Below are 26,299 nucleotides of genomic sequence, written 5' to 3'. Positions count from 1 at the left end.
AAATTGATTTCATAAAAGTTGATAGCAAAATCCTCCCAGTATTTGAAGCGCTGTCAAAGAAAAGCAAAAATATGGTTTTAACTGATAATTTAGGGTATGTGCAGGCAATATGGCCATGAACGGTAATATGACCATCTAACAAATTTCCTATTTTTATATTTAAACGATAGAAATCTTGATAGTAGCATAATTTAGTGCCGAAATTGTTAAACAGATGATTCTACATTCCCTATACGTCAAACCAGTACTTCATTCTTGTAAAAACTCGCCATTGTAGAAGATGTTTATTAATTCCATAACACTCTTATAACTACTACATACTATAGCATAATAACAAATATACAAACCTTCCCTTAGACCATCGGTTTCAAATTTATCTCCAGAGAGTGACAATAATGAAGTAAGGAAAACATAAATATTCTTTCTGACAATGTTTATTTAAATCTATATATAATTAATTTGGTTGAATTTATTTTTACACAGGTAAAAGTAAATTAAAAAGTTTAGATAGCCTTCCCCCACTTATAACTACAACGCTTCAGTTCATTAGTTCTGTTTATTCCTCAATATGGCACTTTCCCCTCGTACATAAAGTAATCCATGAATTGTTCTGTTTCTTCATCTTTAATTGTCTCCATCGACTCTCAAAATCCTTTGATATTTCTTTCAATTTTTCTGTAGAGTTCGGAAACTAAAAAATAAAAATAATGATTTAATAGCCAAAATTACTAGGGAGGGTCAACAAAGATAGAGAACTGCTAAAGACTGTTACAAAAACTGTTAAAGACAACGGAAAATATCTTATCTGGGGCATATAGTGAGAGGAAATTAATATAGAATACAACTACTGATCCTTAAAGGCAAAATAGAAAGCCGTACTACAGTAGACATAGTACAGGTGTACGAAGAAAACTTCATTAAAAAAAAAACATTCGTGAATGGACTCAGATATCAAATGCAGGATAATTACTCCATGTGGCAGAAGATCGAGAAGCCTTCGCAACGGTGATCGCCAAAGTCGGATAATTCTGATATGACACATGAAGAAGAAATCAAAATTAAACTGTATTTTGATTTTAGATAAAAAACGATGACCTATCTCCAGGGGAACAATTCACACCAACTGTCTCTCAAGAAGAGCGGCAGGAATCAAATCAACTTACAGCGTCCACTACGATTTCACGACCTAAGCTCAGTATAAAGAGGAAATCTGTTGCGAGTTGTTAGGACGAATAGTAGTTATGAAAATGAGAGGCATTAAAGATAAACGCCTACCCATAATGTTCGAAAAAAAAATTAACGACATACTATATGAAGCAAAAATGTCCGCCCTTAACTATCCAAATTCCACTTTCACAAGTCCAGAATATTAAACATCTACCACATCAAGTCCACAATAGTACACACCAGGTCCCACACGAAGTCCACATCACGCACCATTCACGCAACAAGAAGAACATCCAACTTCCCACAACAATACAGAAACGGCAGGAATATCAAAACATTGAAACTTTTGAATTAGTGTAACGAAAAACTCATCCCCCGTGAAAAGAACCACCGTCATCAATTATCAATGGCAGCATTAACAGCTACAAGACGCCGAAGCAGATGATCCATGTATAAAAATATTGCATTTGATGCGTCGAGGTGAGAGACCTTCTTGGCAAGACATCAGTGCATGTAGTCCAGAAGTCAAGTCCTACTACGGCTAATGGAATTGCCTAGTGCTAAAAGATGATCTTTGTACAGAACCTTTAAGAACGATGATGGTACAGAATCTAAACTTCAGCTGATTGTACCTAAAAGTAAAGTGTCAGAAGTATTGCGTCAGTTACATGATGATGCATCTGGTGGACTGAAGACTATGCGATACCCAATCAAGAAGCTGCTACCGTTGCAGAGGTACTTGTTAAAACATTCTTCAGCTGATTCGTTGTTCCTTTGGAGATCCACGCCCACCAAGGGCGAAACTTTGAGTCAACCCTTTTCCAGAACGTTTGTCCATTGATTGGTGTCAATAAGACCAGAACGAGACCCCTGCATCCTCAATCAGATATAATTGTCGAGAGGATTCACCGAAAGAGAGGGTAACCGAACATCAAAGAAATTGGGACCAGTACATTCATTTATTCCTAATGTCCTACCGCTAGGCCGTGAATAAAACTGCCTGATGTTAAGTCGTAAAGTTCGTTTGCCCTGCGAGCTAGAGTTCGGCTGGAGACCTTCCGAAGAAAATGTTGCAAGCGTAAAATATGTCGACGTCTGAAGTTAAGAATGAACAACATTCACGAACTTGCCCGGCAATACATCCAGGTAGACAGTGATAGAATGAAAGATCAATATGATTCTCGATGCAAGAATAAAAACAATGGAGAGGTCCGTATCAAATTAAAAGGAGAATACATGACGTAATATACCGAATAAAGAAGTTGCCAAAAGGTAAACCAAAAGTTGTTCATATAAATCGTCTTGCACCACATGCTGGTTCAAATGAAACGGAAGAAGGAATTCTTCAACATGACCGACGGTCAAGTTTTAATCAGTTTATGTCAAATTATGCAGAAAGAAAATGTGCTAAATTCGGCGTGACACAGCAGTTCAGCAGGATCTTTTTAGTGTTTCCAAGAACGTGTCTCTAGCCCACTGTGTTGCCCAAGATCTCGAGATAACTAAAGAAATCTCGTCCATATTCAATAAGAAGTTCGGTCTCCTGAACGAGTTAAAAAATCAGCAGCCCAAAGTTGGAAGAGTACTGCGATTAGAAGATGGTTCTCGATCTTTGCTGTATATGGTGATCAGGAACTCTTATGTAGACAAGGCAAGCTAAGGGGACATATGGCGTGCTTTAACTAATTTGAAGAAATGGTATGCAATTATGACATTTATGACAATTATACCAAAGTCTGTCGTGCCTTTCAAAGTCAGTATACTGTTATTTCTTGAAGGGTTTATGCAGAGCTGGAGAGTCCTGTAGGTTCCGGCATCCGGCCTACATATAGAGTTGCCGATCGGGACGCCCAGATCTAAAAGGGAGCAGTGTAACGAAAAAGCTACATAATTTCGACGTACTCCTATAACGGTTGCAACTTCGCGAATAATGACGCATATGCCAGAACCTTCGAGGTGTGACAATTAAGGTATGGAGAAGCGAAGCGTTCATAATAGCAGCGAATAGAGATCGACTACTCCAGATAATTCTAGAAATAATGTATTTGCTATATATATATATATATATATATATATATATATATATATATATATATATATATATATATATATATATATATATGAACTCTGTTATTAGGAGTCAGTTGATAAGATACTATATCGTGCTCTAAACTTATAAATTAAATTATAGTTTTAAATAAATTAGAACCATTCGTTTTATTTTAAAAACACTCCGTTAGTCAATATGAAAATAAAAGATTTGGAAGTAAAAAGTAGAGGAGAGTGGTCTACGCTGGGAGATGGTTCTTAGTGGGACAAATGATCTGGCAACCTTGTAAGTTGCGTATAACACATCAAATCACTTGTGTTGAGTGATCTGTTCATACACGTTGTGTTTGTGATTAATTTGCAGTTTTCGATCAATAATAAGAAAAATATTTAATATTTTCAATAAAAAGGTAAGTTTATAACTTTTTTATTAGTAAACATTTTAAAACCATATTTAATATGTTTTGAGGTTATGGCATTAGATAATAGATGGGAAAGTGAATATTTGTTTGTGTGTTGCCTATTTTAAGTAATCAGTTAAAATTTATTTTTTCGTGGAATGGTTCACTGGGAAATATCTATGTGGTGCATACTGGGACATCTAAAAAAGTGGTCTATACTTGGACGCATGTAAATAGTGCATGTTATATGCGTTTTTTGATAGTTTTTATTTAAAAGTAGGTTTCTGATTAAATATTTTTAACATTTTGTACATCTAAAACATATAAATGTTTCCAAATTGGATAAAAAACAATTAAGGATGGTAATTTTTATAGTTTGTTTAATTTTGTTACAGATTTTTTAACAATGCCTAAGTGGGCGAGGGGAAAGCTACACGATCATTTCGAAGATAGTGCTATACTTCACTTGGAAAGATCAAACCAGATGAAGAAAGCAGTCCTACAAGTAATCAGCGGTCACAAAACTATAAGAGAAGCAGCAGCAATACACTCTATATCAAAGTCGGCTTTACAGCGTCATGTTTCAAAATATAAGGCTCTCTCAGATGATGAAAAAGAAAAGTATGATTTTGCACAAAAACATGGGTATAAATCCTTATTTACTGAAGCGGAGGAAGCTATGTTGGCACAGTATTTACTTGATGCCTCTTATATGTGCTATGATCCAACTGAAAGAGAGACTAGAATTTTGGCTTATTCTTTTACCGTTACAAATTCAATCGGTTTACCAGACACTTGGAATTTAAATGGTGCCGCTGAAAGCTACCAGTTTGTCTCGTGCGACAAGCTTTAACAAACACAATGTTAGTGAGTTTTTTAAAAATCTGACAAGTGTGCTTCAAAAGTATAAATTTTGTGCAAGTGACATTTATAATTTAGACGAGACAGGAGTTACGACTGTGCACAAGCCTCAGGGTATTTTAATAACTGTGTGTTGTGTAATATCTGCAAATGGTACTTTTATTTCCCCATTTATGGTTTTCCCAAGAAAATAATTTATTCCAAAAACGTTACAACACGCTCCTCCTGGTTCTGGTAGTTCCATATTCTTTACAGGTTGGATGACTTCGAACACATTTTCAGAATGTTTGAATCATATTATTAAACATACCAACTGCTTTCCTGCGAAAAAGATATTGATTATATTGGACAATCATGAAAGCCATTATACAGTTGTTAATGTTTTAAAGAAAGTAAAAGATAATGGCATAGTACTATTAACCTTACCACCCCACAGCAGTCATCGGCTGCAGCTTTTAGATATTTCCTGCTGTGAACCCTTCAAATCATATTACAATACAGCATGTGACGAATGGATGATTAATCACCCGGGTACACCTTTAACAATTTATAACATTAGTGAAATTGTTGGTAAAAAGCATTTCCTTTAGTCTTTACCCCAACTAATATTTTAAAAGGTTTTCAGAAAACTGGAATTTGTCCGCTGGATTCCAACATTTTTACGCACCAAGATTTCGTGATGTCTTACGACACAGATCGACCGTCTGAACTTGGGCAAACACTCCGCCCAAGTCGTCCACTGAAGTTCATGTTGTTTCCATAGAAAGAATATCAGTTGATTCAAATAAAATTAATACTGCCTATTTTGAACCTTCTGATGTACTTCCAGTAGCTGGACCTTCTCATTCTAGAGCATCAATATTATTAACACCTGAAGTCATTAGGCCTCATCTAAAAGCACCTCCTAGAAAAAATACCACCAAAAGAAAGAAGGGGAAATCACTAGTACTTACAGACACTCCTATAAAAGATAAAATAGAAGAAGAGGATCGACAAATACAAGAAAAAAACAGTTAACAGGTTGACTGCCACAGCGGTCATTATGCCCGCTCATAGTACTAGTAACTCACGCCATGGCAATCATATTGTCCGCCGTGCATTGTTTAACAAAAGTGTCTGTAAAGGGTATATGACCGCCGATTTCGTTAAAAATGCATAGGCAACATGACCGCCTGGCCTGTATGGATATATGAGTAAATATATTTACTTACATATGCGCTATGTATTATATGTGTATACCACAAAAAAAATTGTACATTATAAGTAAAAAATCAATGATTTTAGATAGAAATAAGTAAGTTTTTATTGAAATAATTGAAAAATAACATGGTTTTAAAAGTCATTACATTTTTAAATGTTTGAAATTAAAACAAGGCAGACAAAAATGAGGATACCCCTGGCAGTCTGTGCAATATGTAGTAACTTTTTTTACTTTGTTTTTAGATATTTCTCCTGTAGTTTTTTTCTTGTAGCAACCTCTGCAGTATTTCCTTACAGAAGTAGCAATTCCATCTTTTTTTAGCAATGTATGATTTCGTAAAGTCTTTCTTGTAGTTGCTGGTGGCAGTGGTTCATCTTCAGCTTGTTTGACTTGATCATAAATGGGCCCACCTTTGACTAAGTCAGATACAATTTCTTCTCTGAATTTAGTAATCGTCATGTTTGAATTGGCGGTTCAATATATAACAAATCTGTGCAAATTTTAGCATATGCTGATGATATCAATATTGTTGGGAGAACGGAAAACGCAGCACGAGAGGCGTACGTAGCATTAAAGGAAGCGGCTACAAAAATGGGTTTAATAATAAACACCAATAAAACAAAATACATGAAAATAGGTACGCAACCACAAACACTACGGCCACTTGTTATAGAAAATGACGTCATCGAAGCAGTTAACGAATTTGTATACCTGGGAACGCTCGTCAATACTGAAAATGACACTACCGCAGAGATAAACCGCAGAATTTGCACGGCTAATAGATGCTATTTTGGGCTTAATCTCCTTTTTAAATCTACAGTTATATCAAGAAATACAAAAGTAAAAATCTACAAAACAATAATACGCCCAGTCCTAACATATGGTTCAGAAACCTGGACTAACAAAAAGCAATGAAAGCATGTTAGGATGTTTCGAAAGAAAAATACTAAGGCGCATCTATGGAGCGGTAAATGAAAATGGTGTCTGGAGAAGACGATACAACTTCGAACTCTATAGGATATACCAGGAACCAGATATCGTAAAACACAAAGATAGGACGTCTGAGGTGGGTAGGCCATGTAATGCGGATGGAGCAAACCGACCCAGCTAGAAAAACGCTCCTTGATAGACCTATTGGTCAAAGAAGAAGAGGAAGACCCAGAACAAGATTCCTAGATAACATAGATCAAGATATGAGAAATATGGAAATACGTGCTTGGCGGAGGAAGGCGATGGATAGGGACGACTGGAGAAAAATTCTTGGGGAGGCTAGGACCCACACAGGGTTGTAAAGCCAAAATGATGATGATGATGTTTGAATTAGAAAGTGTCTTGAATACTATATAAGCGTTTACAATAGTTACAATAGACGCAAAGCGGAATTATAGCTGGACATCTGGTCTGACAAATCGATTGATGATTTCCCAGCGTTGTAATCAATTATAGCATCCGGTGTTCTTATGGGTCCTGAATGACGTTCAATAAGTTGGCAAGTATCAGTGTGCTTAGTAGACAAAATAAGAACATCGCGTTTATCATGCCACTTTATCACACATTCACCTCTTGAATTTGCTTTGCAAAATGTTTCGCCCTTCTTCAATGTCTTATCCAAAACCTCCTTTGGGTTACCTCTACGATTTGATCTCAAAGTTCCAATCAAATGTGTACGGTTGTCTAGTAGACGATTAGCCAGTTCAAGGCTGGTGTAATAATTATCAGTAATGGCAGTTCGACCTGCATTCAGGAGGTTTCTTGACAAATTCATCACGACTTTGGTAGGAACTGAAGCTCCTCTGTCTCTTTCTTTGCCAGCATAAATTTGTAAATTTCAAGTATAGCCTTTACCACAGCATAACTTAATTACTTTAACACCATATTTATGAGTTTTTTGAGGCATGTATTGCTTCATCACTAATCTTCCTTGAAAGGGAACAATACTTTCATCGATACAAAATACTTCTCCTGTAGTATATGTGTCTTGATATTTTCTTAAGAGTAGGTCGACAAGTGGTTGAATTTTGTGCAGTCTATCTCCCTCTTCGCTTTCTTCATTATTTGAAAAGTGCCACATTCTGAGCAACAGCTCAAAGCGATTTCGACTCATAGCAGTTGAAGCAATATCATTACGAAATAAGGGTTTTCTGCTCCAGTAATGTGATAGTGAAGGCATTTGAACTAATCCCATGTAACCCAGAAGACCGATGAACTGATACATCTCCTTTTTATTCGTTGGTTGCCAGGCGTGTAACCTCGAATTCAGTGAAACATCATTTCCTAACACTTGCTGTGTTGCATATAAATTGGTTTGATTGACTATCATATCCACTATTTCATTATCAAGAAATGCGTAAAAACAGGTTGACGGTGAAACTTGTTCTAAAGAAATAGCTGCTGCATAAATTGGGTTGAGCCCCCATGTCTCAGTAAAATCGAATTGTTGGTGATTACTAACAGGATTTGTCCATTCTGTTGGAACTGGGCTACTAATTGGTTGATCAATCACAAAATCGCCTCTATCAACCATTGGATCATTTCCAATCTCATTATTTTCTGGTAGTAACTCATCGTCGGACATATTGGTGACATCTCTAAGCGGCTCGGTTGTCAGTGGATTGATATTTACCCCATTACCAATACCTGATGGACCTGCTTGAGCTTCACAAGTATCAGTGGTTTTGTTTATATCAAACCGCATTTTCTTTTTATTTGGACTAATATTTTCATCATCGTCTGAATTAGATGATATGTCCATTTCTTCCGAACTTGAGGGTACATATAAATCTGTAGAATTAAATGAACCAAAGTCGTCATCTGTTTCTGACTCTTCTGAAATAAAACAATCTAACCTATATTTACAGAAAAACAATAAAATAATGCACGTATTACCATCTGTTTGAGGCATTTCTCCAGCTAATTTCAATAGACGTAAAGTACGCCGATTTGTAAACATAATGTAGTTTTGCAATACAAGTACACACACAATAAAAAACAACGAGCCACACCCTTGCAATAATAGTCTACACTAACTAACTAGCTAAAACGCGCGAACTATTACCTTAGCATAAGGATAGAGGTGGCCGCTACAGCTGACCGCTCTGGCGTAGACAGGTTATTTTGTCCGCCTACGCCAGAGCGGTCATTTTAGCCGATTTTAAATTTTGGCCGTATTTTTTTTCTTTTAATTTATAACAAAATTTAGTTTGTGCCGAACTGTTTTTTAATACACCTTTCTAGTATAAATTACTTTGGCGCAACAGGAAAAATTAGAATTTTCAGCTTGGCAGTCAACCTGTTAAAAGAAAATCAGAAATAGAAAGTCACAAAACAAGTGTTTGGAGCATTACAAAAAATTGAAACTAAAAAAAAATAAGAACATATATGGTGTCGATTTATTACCAAAAAAAAGATATAAAACGGGACAATCAAGCTCTAAAGAGTCCGAAACAGACGATGACATGGAATCAAACGTACGTTGTGATGACGAGGACAATGATTTAGAGCCAGATATTCATATTGGCGATTTTGTTATTGTGAAATACCCTACCAAGAAAACTGTTCGTCATTATACTGGATGTGGCGAAGATATTATTAACGGTAAATATGTGATATCCTTCCTTCGTAAAACATTGGGTAATACATTTACATATCCCGAAAAAGAAAATATTGACACCATAGAACAAGATAATAAATGTTAGGATTTTACCAAAACCTAGCGCAATAGGTTCAACGGAACGTTCAGCAAATCAGCTACAGTTCTAGTTTGATTTTACTCCATATAAAATGTTTTAAATGCTTTTTGTAATGTTAATTTTGATACAAATAAATTTTTTAATATTGATTCCCCATCAGTACCTACTTATCTCTTGCTTCAACTATAACAGAGTCAGTATGGACCATATGTGTCACGATATAAACAAATAGGAGTCCCACTATGAACCAATATTGGTCCATACTGGGACCAATGGTTCTTACTGGGTCAATGATAATGCAGTCCTTTCTGTTAACTCTATCTAAAACTTCAATTAACACATAATCGAGGATACCCAAAGCATTGATTTTATACATTCAAAACTTAAAAAAAATAAGAGATGCACCTGAATGACTTAAATATTCAAAAATGTCCCACTATAGACTACGCTCCCCTATATTAAAAGTTTACTTTCAGTGTTTCCTTCCGTATTATTTATTATAAGGTGTCTTATTGTTAAACATTATATTTGATAGTTTAAAAACTTAATATAAAGGAAAAAATAGAGAACATACCTTAATGTATTTCTGCAGAACTTTTGACAGGGTCATAGATGTATCAGGAATAATTTGTCCAAGAGATTGTGTGGTCAAATCCTAGTAGAATATTTGAGATACTCATACGGTCATCCAGTTGCTAAGAATCTCAAAGTAGCTGTCATTCTGTATATTTCTTCTTAATCAAGATAGATAAGTGATAGCAACTCGTTGTATACTGATTCGTTAATGCGTACAAAATTGTCAGATGGTTCATGTGTTGATTCATTAAAGAGATTGATACGGGTAAATTTATTTATTCTCTGCAACCATTCCTTATATCATTGTTTGCGTTTTTTCCGTCTGTTTTTACGTTGCGCAACAATTACAAAAAAAAATGAAGAGACTGTGTAAAATACAATCCATGGTGAGCTGACAAACTTGTCAGGTATACCTGAAGAGTGTGTGTGCTCCTCATACCTAACCCGCATAACTGTTCAGGCGTACCTGACAGTGACTGGGTTAATATACTTGTCTATCATTTTTTTTCCAATATCTTTATTTAATTGATCAACGGATTTTTGTACATCAATTAAATCCGAAATTGCTAGTAGCGCTATTGTTTCGTCAGCTTTGCAATTAGTTAATTTTGAAATAGATGTTAAATTAGCTTGATTGTAAATTTTGCCCGAATTGCATCGCAGTTGAATTTGAATTGTGACCAGATCTATTTCTAAGAGTTCCAAATAAATTTTCTAAACGATCTTGATTAAGTCGCGAAGTTAATAAGTATTGATTTCCCTCATTAACTCAGCCTCAAAAAAGGCTGAATTAGTTTCACTATTCATTAACCCAGCCTCAAAAAGGCTGAATTAGTTTCACTATCTTTACATTTCCATAATTTATTTCAATTGAAATGATTCTTTAGTTTTCAACTTGAATATTAAAAGGAGATAGTGGTTTACGTAGGGGATTTCAATCTTTAGTCGATCTACTATTTCAACAAACAAAGAGATCGTTAATCTTTTTTACAATTTCAGGGTTGAAATGCAGTGTTCGTGTTTACGAGGGTTTACATTTGAATGTTTACCGGCAATACAGCTGCTGAAAGGGACTAAAATTTTGAGTGGATGGACAAGCGTTCATCATTTCAAATGGATATGGAGGATTTCAAATGGAGGATATAGTCCAGTCCGCAGAGATTTGATCTCTAAAAACGATATGAACAAGTTAAATTTTGCCGTGGATCAATTTTATGACCAAAAAAAAAATGAAAAAAGTTTGCCACTCCTATCCCCGAACTTCCCCCAAAACCTCCCCTAGCAGGTGGAAAAACGGAAAGCATCGATTTACCAAGAATCTGTACGTCTTAGAAAAAAATGTTTTAAACAAAAAATGTAGCTGAGATAATTTTGGACAAAAATATGTTCTAGCACTTTTTGCGTAGAATGAACCGTTCTCTCAGAAACAACGATTGAAGCGACCGGCGGTTTTGAATGTCAGTTGCGCGTGCGAAATAAATGTTAAATAAAATGTGTATCAACTCGACGGTTAAAATTCGATATCTTTTGATCAGAATGCCCTAACGACAAAAATCAAAATGTAGTTTAAAGGTAAAAATTGCATCTTTCGTTTGCAACTTTTGGATTTTGCCACAAATAAAGTAAGTTTCTATAAAGCTGTTCAATAAATAAACGTTGCATGATGTTTGCCATTTTTATAATAACATTTTGGTGATTGGATTATAGAAATAGCATTTCGAATCTATCATTTCGAGGGCAATCGCATAAAAAATCGTTTTACAAGTTCCGGTTGCAAAACAAATGTAATGCGTAATAAAATTAGTGTTTTGAGTTTTCTGCAAAACTTTTACGAGGTACTGCACTTTAGCCATCCATTTGGCAACTAGTTTAACTATAAAGTTCGATTTTTTTTAGTATTTGAAAAGCCAAATTGGTTTCACTAATGTACGTTTTTTTTATTTTTCTATTTTTATTTTTTTTTCTATAATTAATGTCCAACGGTTTTAGAGAACAAACTATAATGCACTGCTTTTAACATAAAATTTAACATTACTGATAAAAAATACAACAACGAATTTGTTTTAGCACAATCTTTGATGGAGATTTCTGACAGCTCCAGTAAAGGACCTACGTTCGATCGTGAACTGACTTATTATTTTGAACTTAAATTATGGCTTACTTCCAATAAAAATAGTATTCGTATTAATTTATTAGCCACCCTCCTTAATTTCTTATCAGAATATAGGTGAGACTTGCAATTTCAAGGGAGACCTTCGAAAACAGGTAACTGGCGCTCCGCTCGAGTACTACTGGCGGGTTACAATTCTCGCAGCGGCCTTATACTTCAAATAAAACGTTTAAAACTACTTACTTTCGATTGAACAAGTACGTGTATCAAAACTAGACAATTCCACACAATGTCGTCTTCGTGGAAGCATTTCCCGCGACATGAGACCGTTTCTGATGTGAAAGTTTTAAGGGTAGAAAAGACAAGAATTCTTGTCTTGTCTTGAGAAAAAAGTCAAGAAATTTAAAAAAATCTTGTCTTGACGTGTACTTGACATTTTGTCTTGACTCAAGAAATTTCAGGATCTTGAAATTTCTTGATTACCCGGTCCGGTGGTTCCCCGCCGATCTTTTTTATTGCTTTACGTGCTAATACGGCCATCTGGGGCCTCCACTGCCACTGGCTCCCGGTTCCGGAGAGTTCCAGATCTGCATTTGTTGACTGACAATCGCCAAATTGATGTGCATGCTTTATCCCGTTTAATTAAGTAAGGTTAATATCACAAAGTGGTTCTGTACCGGTTTCGTTATATTTTTGATGTGAGTTTGTGAACATTGGTGATAAAAAGTACATTATATTAAAATTATCTCTTATTTTACCATGAGTGATAGTGACTCTTCCGTAAATAGTATGTCTGCTGAGCAATTTGGTTCCGACTCTGGCTCAGGATATTTACCAAAAAGCAATAGACAGAAACGAAAGCTTTACGGTTTAAATAAACATGAAATAATCAGTAAGACTAACGCGACTACTAGTACGAGTGTGAATACTGAGAATGACAAAACTGAAACCAGTTAGACTAGCTGTATGCGATAGTGGCAGCAAAAGAAAAAAAGCAGCAGCATTTACCAACACAGGATAGTGGTAGTAGTAGTACTAGAGGCGATACTGGCACTACAGGGTACAGGCGGAAAAAAATTCTGTGACTTTTAACTTACTTTTAGACAAACTGGAAATATGGGCTCATGAACTTGATAATAAAATTGATAGAGACGTTACCGCTGAGCAATTAATTTACTGCATTCAATCTGCGAGAGATAAAATACTGAAACACTATACCAAAACTAATTGCATAGATATACTGTATAGTTCTTATTTTGGATCCTCGGCATAAAGTAGAGGCATCTTCCTCTTCATCTTGGGGAAACTTCTATAATCAGAGGCAGTACAAAATTTTGAAGAAATATTTAAAGCTAACTAGAGAGCCAGAACTTAGTCCTAAAAAAGAAGATAAAGAATTTGATATAGATCAGTGATTCCCAAAGTGGTCTATAACGAACCCCAGAGGTCGATGAGCATCCACAAGTGGTCTACGTGGGAGAAAAAAAATTGGGGGTCTATAAAATAAAAATGGGGGTCAATGGCAAGAAATTTCAATTATCAGTCATTGTCGTACAAACAATAAATGCGTTTATCCCTTTTATGCAACGAAGTTTTTAGCAATGACGCTATGAAGCCATCTAAGCTGGAAGATCATCTGATAATATGTCACTCTGTTAAGACAGATAAAGATTTGAAATATTTTCAAAATTTTAAAGAAAAAGTTTAAACGAGACCCACGCTGGACATAATTTTCGCTTCGACGTCACAAAGAAACGATGATGGTTTTAGAGCGTCTTACAATATCTTGTTGCTTATATCAAAATCCGGAAAACTGTTCTGCACAAAGCTGCATCTGATATCATTAAAATAATTTCTTTAAGTAACAACACAGGTTGAAGATGTATTGATGAAATGAGTTATGATATTGAAAACTTATGTAATTATTTTCAAACGACTCATTTCTCTATACAGCTGGACGACTTAATTTTACCTGATAATGAAGCATTATTATTGGCACATGATCGTTTTCTGCACTTTGTCATCCAGAGACAACATTTAGTTGCTAAAAGTTTGAATTTAATATTGTATGGATCTCTCCAATTTGTCATTGATCCAGTAAACCGAATCCGAAACAATGCGTTGAATACGCGGTTATTTGCGCAGTTGTGTAAAGAAAATGACGATAACTTTTTGTCTAATGCGTTTCTCCTATGCGATACCAACGGAATTGTATATAAATTTTTAAATTATATATGCTGATAAAGAAAGGCATCCAAAGTATTTACCAAATGTTGCGAGTCAGTGGAAATGTGGTTCTTCTATTGGCCACAATAATTCCAAGAAATGCTTACCATAAGATATATTTTGATAACTGGTTTACAAGTATGCAATTGAAAATTGAACTAGACAAGTTCGGTATTCCCTCTGCAGGTACGGTGCATCCTAACAGATTGAAAGGATGTAATTTCTCTACCGACAAAGAAATGAAAAAGAAAGGAAGAGTGAGTTTCAAAGAACTTGTCTATAAGAAAGAAAGAATAACCCTTAGAGCAGTCAAATGGTACAACAAGCCGGTGCATTTACTGAGATCGTTTGTAGGCACGTATCCTACAAGTCAAGTTCAAAGATGGGACAAAGCAAAGAAAGAAACCATTCTTGTGGAATGTCCTTACATTGTAACGTTTTACAATAAATGTATGGACGGAGTGGACTTAATGGACTCTTTGATGGCTTTATATAAAAAAAAAGTGGTACCTCCGCATTGTGTTCCATATATTCGATTTAGCAGTTGTAAATGGTTACTTTATAGAAGAGACACCCGGTTACTTGGTATAAGAAAAAACGATGAACTAAGTGTTTTAGATTTCAAAGCATCTATTGCCGCTTTTCTTTGTCAATAGGGTAAAGAGAGACTCAAGAAGGGGGGAAGGCCCAGTCTATCTATAATAGAACAAGAAATAGAGCAGAAACGGAAAAGAAGACCTATCGCTTCTCTACCGGAGAAAAACATACGGAAAAACGGAATAGGCCACTGGCCTAAATTTTCAGAAAAGCGCGATCATTGCAAGAAACCGGTATGCATAGGAGTGCCAAAAGTGATATGTATGTGAAAAATGTAATGTACATTTGTGCTTTACGCCTAATTCTAATTGCTTTGTGGACTTTCATAAAAATTAACTTTTTTCCCATTGTAACTTGAGAGTCACAAACCCTATTAAAACAAAGGAAATAAAGAATTAAAAAAAATCTTCAAAAATGTTTTAATTTGATCCTACCCTGGAAGTATATAACAGTAGAAATTTGTTTTGCAGTTAAAAAAATTGGACAGTACAATGTTAAAATAAAATCTATTTTGCAATTTTATTTTCAACCGGATTAGGTAATTATGATTTGTTATTTTAAACTTACATTTTGGTAAATCGTTTTAGCAAAAAGTGTTCAATAAATTAAAATGTTATATTGTGTTAAAATATGTTATCTTTTTCACAAATATATACTTTTAGAGTTTTCATTATTAGTCAAGATATTTCAAGATTTGTTGTTAGCGAGCGGTAAATGGAAGTGATAAATTTTATTGATCTCATGAGAATCGTAAAAAATGCAAACGAAAGCTACGATCTTCAAGTTTAAAGTGAATTTTGATTTTTGAACTGACATTCAAAATCACCGGTCGCTTCAAGCATGTTTCTGAGAGAACGGTTCATTCTACATAAATATTACAAACAAACACTTTTGTTCTAAATTATTTCAGCTACATTTCTTGTTTGAAACATTTTTTTCAACTTGGTAAATCGATGTTTTCCGTTTTTCCACCGTACGAGGGGAGGTGTTATGGGCAAGCCTCAGGGTAGTGTCACCATATGGAGGTTAGGGTCTTCAGAAAGAAATAACTTCATATCAGCTCCCTAGGTGCTCTACAGAGGGCTTCTACTGTGTCCAATCGAAGTTTCCTCTGCGTTTCTATCCCAATTTAGTGGGTTAGGTAGTTTCTCACAAATAAAACGCAAATTGGTATAAACAAGGTTTTAGCAAAGGACGAGTGGGGATCTCAGCCCCATGAAGGGTATAGGAGATCGATAAGAATCTTTCTTTCGTATCGATATGTGCAAGTGTGCCAAGTCCATCGGCCAATCGTAAATTGAATAGGAGGTAAAAGGCGGGGCGATGTCCACCGACGTGCTCATTGGTCAACAGACTAAGGTAAGCGATGACAGAAGGAGTGGCAAACTTTTTTGCATCTTTTTTACGGTCCCAAAATTGACATTCTCAGCAAAATTCGCTTGTTAGTATATTTTGAAATAAAGTGTCAATTTCGTCTGGGACCACTGGACTATGTGTCGAATCTAACTCTTCTTCTTCTACGGCATGTGTCTTTTCAATGGTCGCAGCTGTCGAATTTAACTCCTTAATCCAAATTCTAATTTGTGATACGCATGGTAATTTAAATTTTTGTTTTTCTCGAAGATAGCAATAAGCTTTTGTAGATTGATAAAATAAAGATATAGCAAATTGTTTCTCTTTTTCAGTCCATTGATTTTTCTTAATATGGTTAATTTGCATATCTAAAAATTCTTTTGTTTCTTCATCAAGCTTATCAACTGACTTTTTAAACTCTATTGCTTCTTTTGAATATCTGGTATGTCTATTTAATTTACGACTTAAGTTATATACTTTATTTTTATGTTTAATAATCGTTTTATCTTTAGTTTTAATTTTTTGCTCATATTTGCTTCTAATAAAATCAATCATTAAAGCTGATCGTTTTAATGCATCTTGTGCGATTTTCAGTTCCTCATTTTTTTTATTTAATTGAATTTGGATCGAATTTTCCTGAATACGATCACCATTTAAATTAAGGTTGTTATTAGCGAATGAAGCGTAAGTGTGGTCACCATTTTGAAGACATGGTTCACTTTTTGATATAGGAACTTTTTTATTTAATTGAGAGTCTTTACTGAATAAATCTTTATTGTTAACCGTTGAATCAGAATTACGAGTACTATTTTGCAAAGCTTCGAATACGTCAGTGGTTGCGATATCTTTAGGAACAGCGGTAGATTTTAATGAGTTCTTACCGCGTTTTGTTACTGATAATATGTCGCTATCAGTAAAATGATCGCTGCAAAGAAATTTATATGAAAGAGTCTTCTCTGTGCAAGTTTGAAGAGCTAAATTTCCTGAACGTAGAACCCAAAGATTTCGTCTAGAAAAGGTAAAACTTTTAATTAGTAAAAAATTTAGAATAAACTTTTTTTGGTATTTTTTTTTTTTTAATTACGTATCTCATATTTGTACATTAAACTAAAATAAATATATAAATATATATAGCAATATATATATATATATATATATATATATATATATATATATATATATCCAGTGTAGGTAAAAGTTTATGGTCGGTATGGTAAAATTTAGCATATCTAACACAGATATAAAATGATATTTTCAGCGAATAGACAAAGATAACAATCATATTTCCCCTTGGTCTCCCCTCCATATTTCTTATTGACACCCATTGGCCATTAGTGAGACGATTCGTTCCGATCAGAGATATTTTACATATCTCTGCTTCCGATCCTAATATACCCATGAAACTAGAGGTGGGTCGTTGACATTTTTATCGGAACCGTTTTTTGTAAACTGTAACTAGTTGATTGTTTAGCAGTAGTCTCAAATAAGCGAGTACACAAACAAACATATTGGCTATTATATTGAAAGAAACTAACGAAGGATATATTTATTATAACTTGAAAAATAAATTAAACAATACAAATAGTGTTATCATTTACATTACACATTATTAAATCGCGAATCGTCTAAATTGACATTTTAAAAACAAGTTTTTCCACTTTTCTTATTAAACGTGTTCTTCTTTTATTTAAAATTAAACTAGGTTTTGAATATGTGTTCATAAGGAACAGATTTTGTTACAATATTACAATATTTTATGAATATAGTGGTTAAGTTAGGATATACATGGCGATGGTTTTTCCGCCACTGTAATGGACAGTTCCAATCTCCGTTCGAAATTTTTTGTGGGTAATATCATCAGACAAATACATGTCGACTTCTTTTATATCTCTCGATACAGGTGTATGTTTAGATGAGTCATGTCCAATTAATTCATCAAAAATACACCATGGACTTAAGTCATCTTTATCAGTTTCTTTTTCTTGTGCTGGTTGATTTTCACTAGTACAATCTTCTTTTTCTTTTTTTATAGAAATAACCAGCTTCTTAACTCTTTCCTTTGTTTTTTATAACCAGGTATTCTTATTAATGAATGAGTTTCGATTTACGATTGATCTGCATTTTCGATTTCAAATCTTTATTGATAGTTCGTTAAAGGATTTAGTTATTGTAAATATTCAATTAAGAATTATTTTTCTTAGTCAAAATTATTGACCTAGTATAAGAATAATAATTTTATTTTCAAAAAATGCACATTTGTAGAAGATGCAGCTTTTTTGGTCCACTTTCTGAATATTGCAATGATTGAAACTTCTCCTGACGCATTTCTGTCCGTTTTGACTACTTCTACTACAAGAACTGACATACTGCCACCGCCACCCAAGCGTTTAGTTTAGAACAAAAGAAACAAATAGATATGGATTTACTAAACCTATGCAAAGACTCGTTTCATCCGTTTTTCATAGTTGAAGAACGAGCTTTTAAAAAGTTTGCAGGTTGGATTCCTGGATATAAACCGCCAACAAGAAAAACTTGTTCATTACGTCAGGTTCATTACTTTAGGAATGTTATATCAAAACTGAGCAAATTATTAGATCACAAGTTGTTAAAGAAGTAGAAAATATCTGTATTACTACTGGCCTCTGGACATATGGAGTAACTGAGAGTTATATCGCATTAACAGGACAATATTTAACCGAAAATTTGGAATTTAAAACGGTTTTATTAGGCTGCTGCCATTTTTCTGGAAACCATAATTCAGAAAACATCGCTTTTGAAATTAGTGAAATTATTATCAGTGGGGTCTAAAACGAAAAGTAAATTTTGCAGTAACTGATAATGCCTCAAATATGGTCAAAGCTATTAAAGATGTTTTGGAATGAAAACATTTAAATTGTTTTGCTCATACGTTAAATTTATTGGTGGAGGACGTACTTGAATGCTGTCGTGTACAAATAGATAAAATAAAAAGTCTTTTTTCGACAATTCGGCAAAAACACATTTCAAAAAAAGTACCTTATCGTCAGAAAGGCTTATAAGGTATCAATTACAACATAACAAAGTTTCCAAACGGCCAATCCAAGACGTGGAAACTAGGTAGAACTTCACCTATTACATGTTAAAAAGAATGACCGAATTAAAAGAGGCAATCCGTTCCACATTGGTATTAGTTAATACAGTCTTAGACTTAGACCAAATCTAAATAATGAAGACTGGATTATTTGTTCTCACCTTTCCCAAATTTTACGGCCTTTTAAAGAAATAACAAGTACAATGAGTGGCCAAAAATACTTGAAGGGTAGTTCAGTGATTGTTATGGTACGCGCCTGCAAGAATCTTGCAATAAAATTTTAGCAGACGGTAACCTTACATCCATAGTATCCGACGTAGTACAATTACTAATATCGGGTTTAGCAAAAAGATTTAGAGGGATAGAACAGAGTGGCACATTGTCATTATGTACATTTATGGATTTACGATTTAAAGTGCAGGGATTTTCTAAAAAAAAATATAGATAAAAAAAACAAAAGAAAGAGTTAAGAAGCTGGATATTTCTATAAAAAAAGAAAAAGAAGATTGTACTATTGAAAATCAACCAGTACAAGAAAAAGAAACCGATAAAGATGACTTAAGTCCATGGTGTAATTAATTGGACATGACTCATCTAAACGTACACCTGTATCGAGAGTCCATTACAATGGTGGAAAAACCATCGCCATGTATATCCTAACTTAACCACTATATTCATAAAGTATTGTAAATGTGAACACATGTTCAAAATCAAATCAAAATCAAATGTTAGAGAGCAGTGCAAAATTCAAGATATTGTAAGATGGGGAAGGCAGCGTAAAAGGATGTGGTACAGTGATATAAAACGAATGGATGAGAATAGACTCCCAAAAATTGCCCTAGAAAATAAACCGCCCGGTTCAAGACCTCCAGGAAGACCACTTAAAAGATGGAGGGATAGTTGGCAATCTACCTCCCAGGAAATTAACCAGAGGCTGCTTCAGATTTAATAGATCTAAAGATCTCCAAGAAGTAGAAGAAGAGAAGAAGAGTTTATTTTTAAGTTATAATAAATATATCCTTCAATAGTTTCTTTCACTTCAATAAATATACACATAAACGATAATAGTTATTATGTTTGTTTATGTAGGTATTCTCTTACTTGAAACTACTGTTAAACAATCATAGTTACTTGTTTACGAAAATCATTTTTTCGAATCCTGAGAAAACTAACAAATATTTCTGAAAAATTTAAACGCAGAATGAAAGATTACATTATTACCGAGAGCCGAAAGTCCCTTAGAATAAACAAGAAGTTTTTTTGAATGAGATATTTGAAATTCAAAATCACTAAATTTTCTCTATTTTTCACCCCTGTAACTTATTAAAATAAACATTATAGAAGTTTTCAGGCACTTTCGGCCCTCGGTAATAATGTATTCTTTTATTCTGCGTTTTAATTTTTCAAAAATATTTATTAGTTTTCTCAGGATTCGAAAAAAAAAAGAATGCATTTAAAAAGCATTGACCCATCTCTACTCGTTCTCGTTACCTGTGTCCCTACTTTGATTCGAGGCTTTGACCACGCGACACGAGATGTTGCCAAATAATTTTCTATGTAGTTTGTGGCGTTATATGCAGTTAATTATTTTTATTGAAAATAAGGCACAATCTGACTTTAAAATAAGCTTATTTTGATGTTTAGATTTTTAATTCGGAAATCGTACTTAAAATACGAATCATTAATAAATTTTATTTATATAAAACGATTTCGAAAGTGGAAATCAAAATGTTATATTACACTTATTGTAAAGTAAAATTGTGGCATATTCCCAATAAAAAACAGTAAGCTGCCATTTAAATCCATTTCGCCCAAATTTTGTTATCTTAGAACATTGTTCAAATGCTAAAAAGACAACAGGTCAAATAAAACCAATAAACTTGGCAACGTTGAATTTCCCCTTTTCTATTATTTCCACTCATGTATTTTCGGCAATATTTAAAGGGCGGACCTCTTTAAACATATGTTTCTCACTCCATCTCACGTAAGGTCAATACCGACCATAAACTTTTACCTACACTGTATATATATTTATATAAAATTAATTTTAGTTTAATGTACAATTATGAGATATATATATATATATATATATATATATATATATATATATATATATATATATATATATATATATATATATATTGTAGCGAGATTAAATAAAACGAGCGGTTCGAATTTATATACATATATTTATTTATAACTTTACAGTTCGGTAGTATCTTAACAACCAACTCCACTCGTGAGATATATATACTACAGTTACAAGGTTCGAGAATATTCTGGCGTTGTCCCACCTCTAATTCGCCTACGTGACCGGTTATTCTCTCTCGCACTCGATACACCTCGAAGCTTCTAGAAGAGTATTAGAGATGCAATGCAACCGTTACCTGGGCCATGCCGAGAGCATGTTCGTAACACTGCTCCCCTCTTAAATCTGATCGTCCCGATCAGCAACTCTATATGTAGGCACAGGATGGCGGAATCTACAGGACTCTCCAGCTCTGCATGAACCCTTTAGAAAGAAATAACAGTCTACTGACTTTGAAGGATACGATCTCATCGGGTTAATGCAACACACAGTAATTCGTACGCCGGTCTCTCGGAAGATCACTTCAAGCATGCTTCTGACAATCTTCCAGTCCAGTTTATCTAGTGCATGGCCTATCTTGGGTAAGGCCAAATTCTTAATGTCGTAATTGCACACAATTTTCTTCAAATTAGTTAGAGCACGCCATATATCCTCGTAGCTTGCCCTGTCTGTATACGACTTCCTAGTCACAATATACAGCAAAGATCGAGAACCATCTTCTAATCTCGGTACTCTTCCAACTTTAGGTTGCTGGTTTTTTAACTCGTCCAAACGACCGAATTTCTTATAAAATACGGATGAGATTCCTTTAGTCCTCTCAAGATCTTGGGCAACTCAGTGGGCTAGAGAGACGTTATGCGGAACACTAAAAAGATCCTGCTGAACTTCTGTGGTCACGCCAAATCTAGCACTCTTTCTCTCTGCGTAATTTGACATAAATTCATTAAAGCTTGGTCGCCGGTCATCTTTGAACTCATGTTGAAGGGTTCGTGCTTCTTGTGTTTCATTTGAGCCAGCATATGGTGCAAGACGATTTATGTGAACTACTTTTGGTTTACCTTTCGGCAACTTCTTAATTCGGTATATTACGTCATTTATTTTCTTTTTAATTTCATATGGACCTTCCCATTGTCTTTGCAGTTTGGGAGACAAGCCTCGATGACGTTGTGGATTATAAAGCCAAACAAGATCACCTACTTCATAGCTTTCACTCTTGCATCGAGAATCATATTGATCTTTCATTCTGTCACTGGCTATCTGGATGTGTTGTCGGGCAAGTTCATGAATGTTTTCATTCTTAACTTCAGACGGTCCACATAATCTTCGCTTGCAACATGTTCTTCGGAAGGTCTGCAGTCAAACTCTAGGTCACAGGGTAAACGAACTTCACGACCTAACATCAGGCAGGTTGGAGTCTGGCCTGTAGTTTCATTCACGGCCGAGCAGTAGGCCATTAGGAATAAATGAATGTGCTGGTCCCAATCTCTTTGATGTTCTGATACAACTTTGGACAGGTGTTTACCCATTGTTCGGTTCATTCTCTCGACCATTCCATCTGATTGCGGATGCAGGGGTGTCGTTCTGGTCTTATTGACACCAATCAATTTACAAACGTTTTGGAAAAGGTTTGACTCGAAGTTTCGCCCTTGGTCTGAGTGGATCTCCAACGGAACACCAAATCGGCTAAAGAATTCTTTAACCAGTACCTCTGCAACGGTAGCAGCTTCTTGATTTGGTATCGCATAGGCCTCAGTCCATTTCGTAAAATAATCCATGGCTACCAGGATATATTTATTTCCATCATTCGTCTCTGGAAGTGGACCTGCAATGTCGATTGCTACTCTTTCCATAGGACTACCAACATTGTACTGTTTCATGGGTGCCCTCTTTTTACCAACTGGACCATTACTGGTTGCACACAGTTCACATTTCCGGCACCATCTTCTTACATCATCTTTACAGTTCACCCAATAGAACCGTTCTCGAACCTTTTGCAGAGTCTTCGTAATACCAAAGTGTCCACCTGATGAACCGTCATGCAACTGACGTAAAACTTCGGACACTTTACTTTTAGGTACAATCAACTGAAGCTTAGTTTCTGTACCATCATCGTTCTCAAAGGTTCTATACAGAAGATCATCTTTCAGCACTAGGCAATTCCATTGGCTCCAGTAACACTTGAATTCTGGACTACATGCACTAATGTCTTGCCAAGAAGGTCTTTTACTTCGACGCATCCAATCCAATACTCTTTTTATACATGGATCATCTGCTTGAGCGTCTTGTAGCTGTTGAGGCTGCCATTGATCATTAATGACGGCGGTTCGTCTCACGGGGCAAAGTCGTTCTTCTAATTCAAGACAATGATTACGATTTGCACTGTATGCCCGTATTGACTGAGCATCAGCATTTGAATGACTCTTTCCAGCCCTGTGTTCCATTTGTTCTAGCTTTCTGACTGTTGTATTATTTTCTTGCAATTTACGGCGAATGTGACCTACGTCGCCATCATTCGAACATCTGGTTTCGTGTCTCTTCGGCATCATGTTACGAACTACTTTCCGTACGATTTCCTCCAGACGTTTCTCGTTTTGTTCGTCGCTTTCTTCAGAGGTTCGTACTCGATAGCTCCGTGAAACTTGACTAGCTGTTTCATGTTCCAAGGCAATAGCGAGCGCTTCATCTAAAACTTTCGGTCTTGCTAGTCGTAAAGATTTCTGTAGTTCACTGTCTCTTAACCCATTGACGAAGGCATCTACAGCAATTTCTTCCAAAATGTTGTCTGGTGCCTCTGGATATGCCAACAACGCTATACGAGCAATATCTGCTTCAAATTCTTGCAAACTCTCACTTGCTCGTTGGATTCTACTTCTTATTTGTACTTTGTAGACTGGTTGTAGATGGGCATCTCCGTAACGTTTATCTAGTCGAGTGAACAAGGTCTGGTAACATTTTTCTTGACCCTTAGGAATTGATCTTAGGATATCCGCAGCATCACCTCGTAAAGCGGCAGTCAAGGAAACAGCTTTTTCTTGTTCTGTCCAATGATTGGCTGTCGCAATAGCTTCAAATTGTCTAAGGTATATGGACCAAGAGGACTTTCCATCAAATGGTGGCAATTTGAATCTCATATGATTTGTCATTTCGTCTCTCGGTGATTCTTCTTTCACTACCGGATCTAAGGCTACTGTATTAACTGGTGGTAGCACTTTCGTGTTAGTTATCATGGTCTCTAATTTTTTTATCTTCTCTTCTACTTCTCCTATCTTGTCGTTTACATTTTTCTGTATCTTATCGAATTTTCTCGAGACTTCTTCAAATTTCTCATTGTTTTGAATACATATTTCTTCAATTATTTGTAAGTCTCGTCGAATCTTCTAAATACATTTTCGAATGTTTAATCGAATCTTTTGGGAACATTCTCTAATTTATTATCATCTCTTTTAGAAGATTCTTCTATCATTTGAGAGACGTTTTCAAATTTCTTATCATTTTTTCCGAAACTCTCTTCGATCTTCATTAAAACTGCTTCTTCTGTTGACTGAAAATGGAATGTCTCTGGGTCATCTCCATTCTTGTTAAGAACATTCTTCAGTCGTTCTTGGAGGATCTTCTTGGACCCGCTGCAATCTTCATCGCGTTCTTCTAGCTGCTCACGCAACTGTTTTATTGAGAGTTGTACTAGCAGCATCTTTGGTCAGGCACGCGTACTTTTTTAAAATGTTCAAAAGTCTTTTTCAAAAGTCACTGCTGAATTTATTTTTAAATAAATCAATTATCCTCACACCGTGACACCACTGTAGGGAGATTAAATAAAACGAGCGGTTCGAATTTATATACATATATTTATTTATAACTTTACAGTTCGGTAGTATCTTAACAACCAACTCCACTCGTGAGATATATATACTACAGTTACAAGGTTCGAGAATATTCTGGCGTTGTCCCACCTCTAATTCGCCTACGTGACCGGTTATTCTCTCTCGCACTCGATACACCTCGAAGCTTCTAGAAGAGTATTAGAGATGCAATGCAACCGTTACCTGGGCCATGCCGAGAGCATGTTCGTAACAATATATATATATATATATATATATGAACATCACTAAGTTCTCGGGAAGTACCGCGTTGAGAATTTAACCGCGTGTAAATTCAGAACTTAGTGATTTTCATTTATCTGATCGCGAAAATCTATTCGAACATATATATATATATATATATATATATATATATATATATACCTCCAAGAAATTTTATTAGCGTTAAATTTCCATTGTAATGTTATATTTTGCAAGCCCCTTGTATATGCTATTCGTACACTCTATATTTATTGACTGTGTTTTATCGCTATAGTTTTTTTTGCAAAAAAACAAAAGGAAGCAAAAAATGTACTAATTCCATAAATATACTAATTTCCAAGTGTTAACGAATTTTATTCCGCTACTGTTTAATTGTTGATTATTGTTAATTGTGTTTATTATGGAGCTTCAATCACGTAATTTAACCCGAGATGAATGTGTCCAAGCAGTGATACTGTCGGAAGAAGGTTGGAGTTACCGAAGAATTGGTCGTCGGTTTAATGTGTCCCACACATTCGTCTCACTCGAAACCGTCGTCTCGAAACAGGGGATCATACTCGCAGACCAGGGCAAGGACGAAACCGGGTAACTACCCCTATTCAAGATCGATTTTTAAGAATTTCTGCTCTTCGACAACGTTTTGTAACACATCGAAGTCTACAAATTTAGCTTCAAGACGTGCATGCTATACAAATTAGTACTGAAACTGTTCGCCAGCTAATGCCAGACTGGGAACGAGTGCTATTTACTGATGAATCCCGATTTTGTTTGTACAATAACGTAGACGTGTTCGTGTGTTGCGATGATCGATATGCTCAGTGTAACTTCTCA

At 35.1% G+C, this 26,299-nt stretch overlaps 1 long non-coding RNA gene across 1 annotated transcript in view; it reads right to left on the bottom strand.

Moving 5' to 3' along the window:
- Positions 1-418: 418 nt before the first annotated feature.
- The window catches only part of LOC140443329 (uncharacterized), a 37,141-nt gene continuing 11,260 nt past the window's right edge, over positions 419-26,299 (bottom strand). Inside the window, exon 2 of the long non-coding RNA XR_011951195.1 lies at positions 419-691. This is a non-coding gene — a long non-coding RNA (uncharacterized lncRNA). The remainder of the gene's footprint in view (positions 692-26,299) is intronic.

Source organism: Diabrotica undecimpunctata, chromosome 6 (assembly GCF_040954645.1).
Source record: "Diabrotica undecimpunctata isolate CICGRU chromosome 6, icDiaUnde3, whole genome shotgun sequence".
Lineage (NCBI taxonomy): Eukaryota > Metazoa > Arthropoda > Insecta > Coleoptera > Chrysomelidae > Diabrotica > Diabrotica undecimpunctata.
The sequence above is the reverse complement of the archived record's forward strand: the minus strand, read 5'-3'. Positions and strand labels throughout refer to the sequence as shown.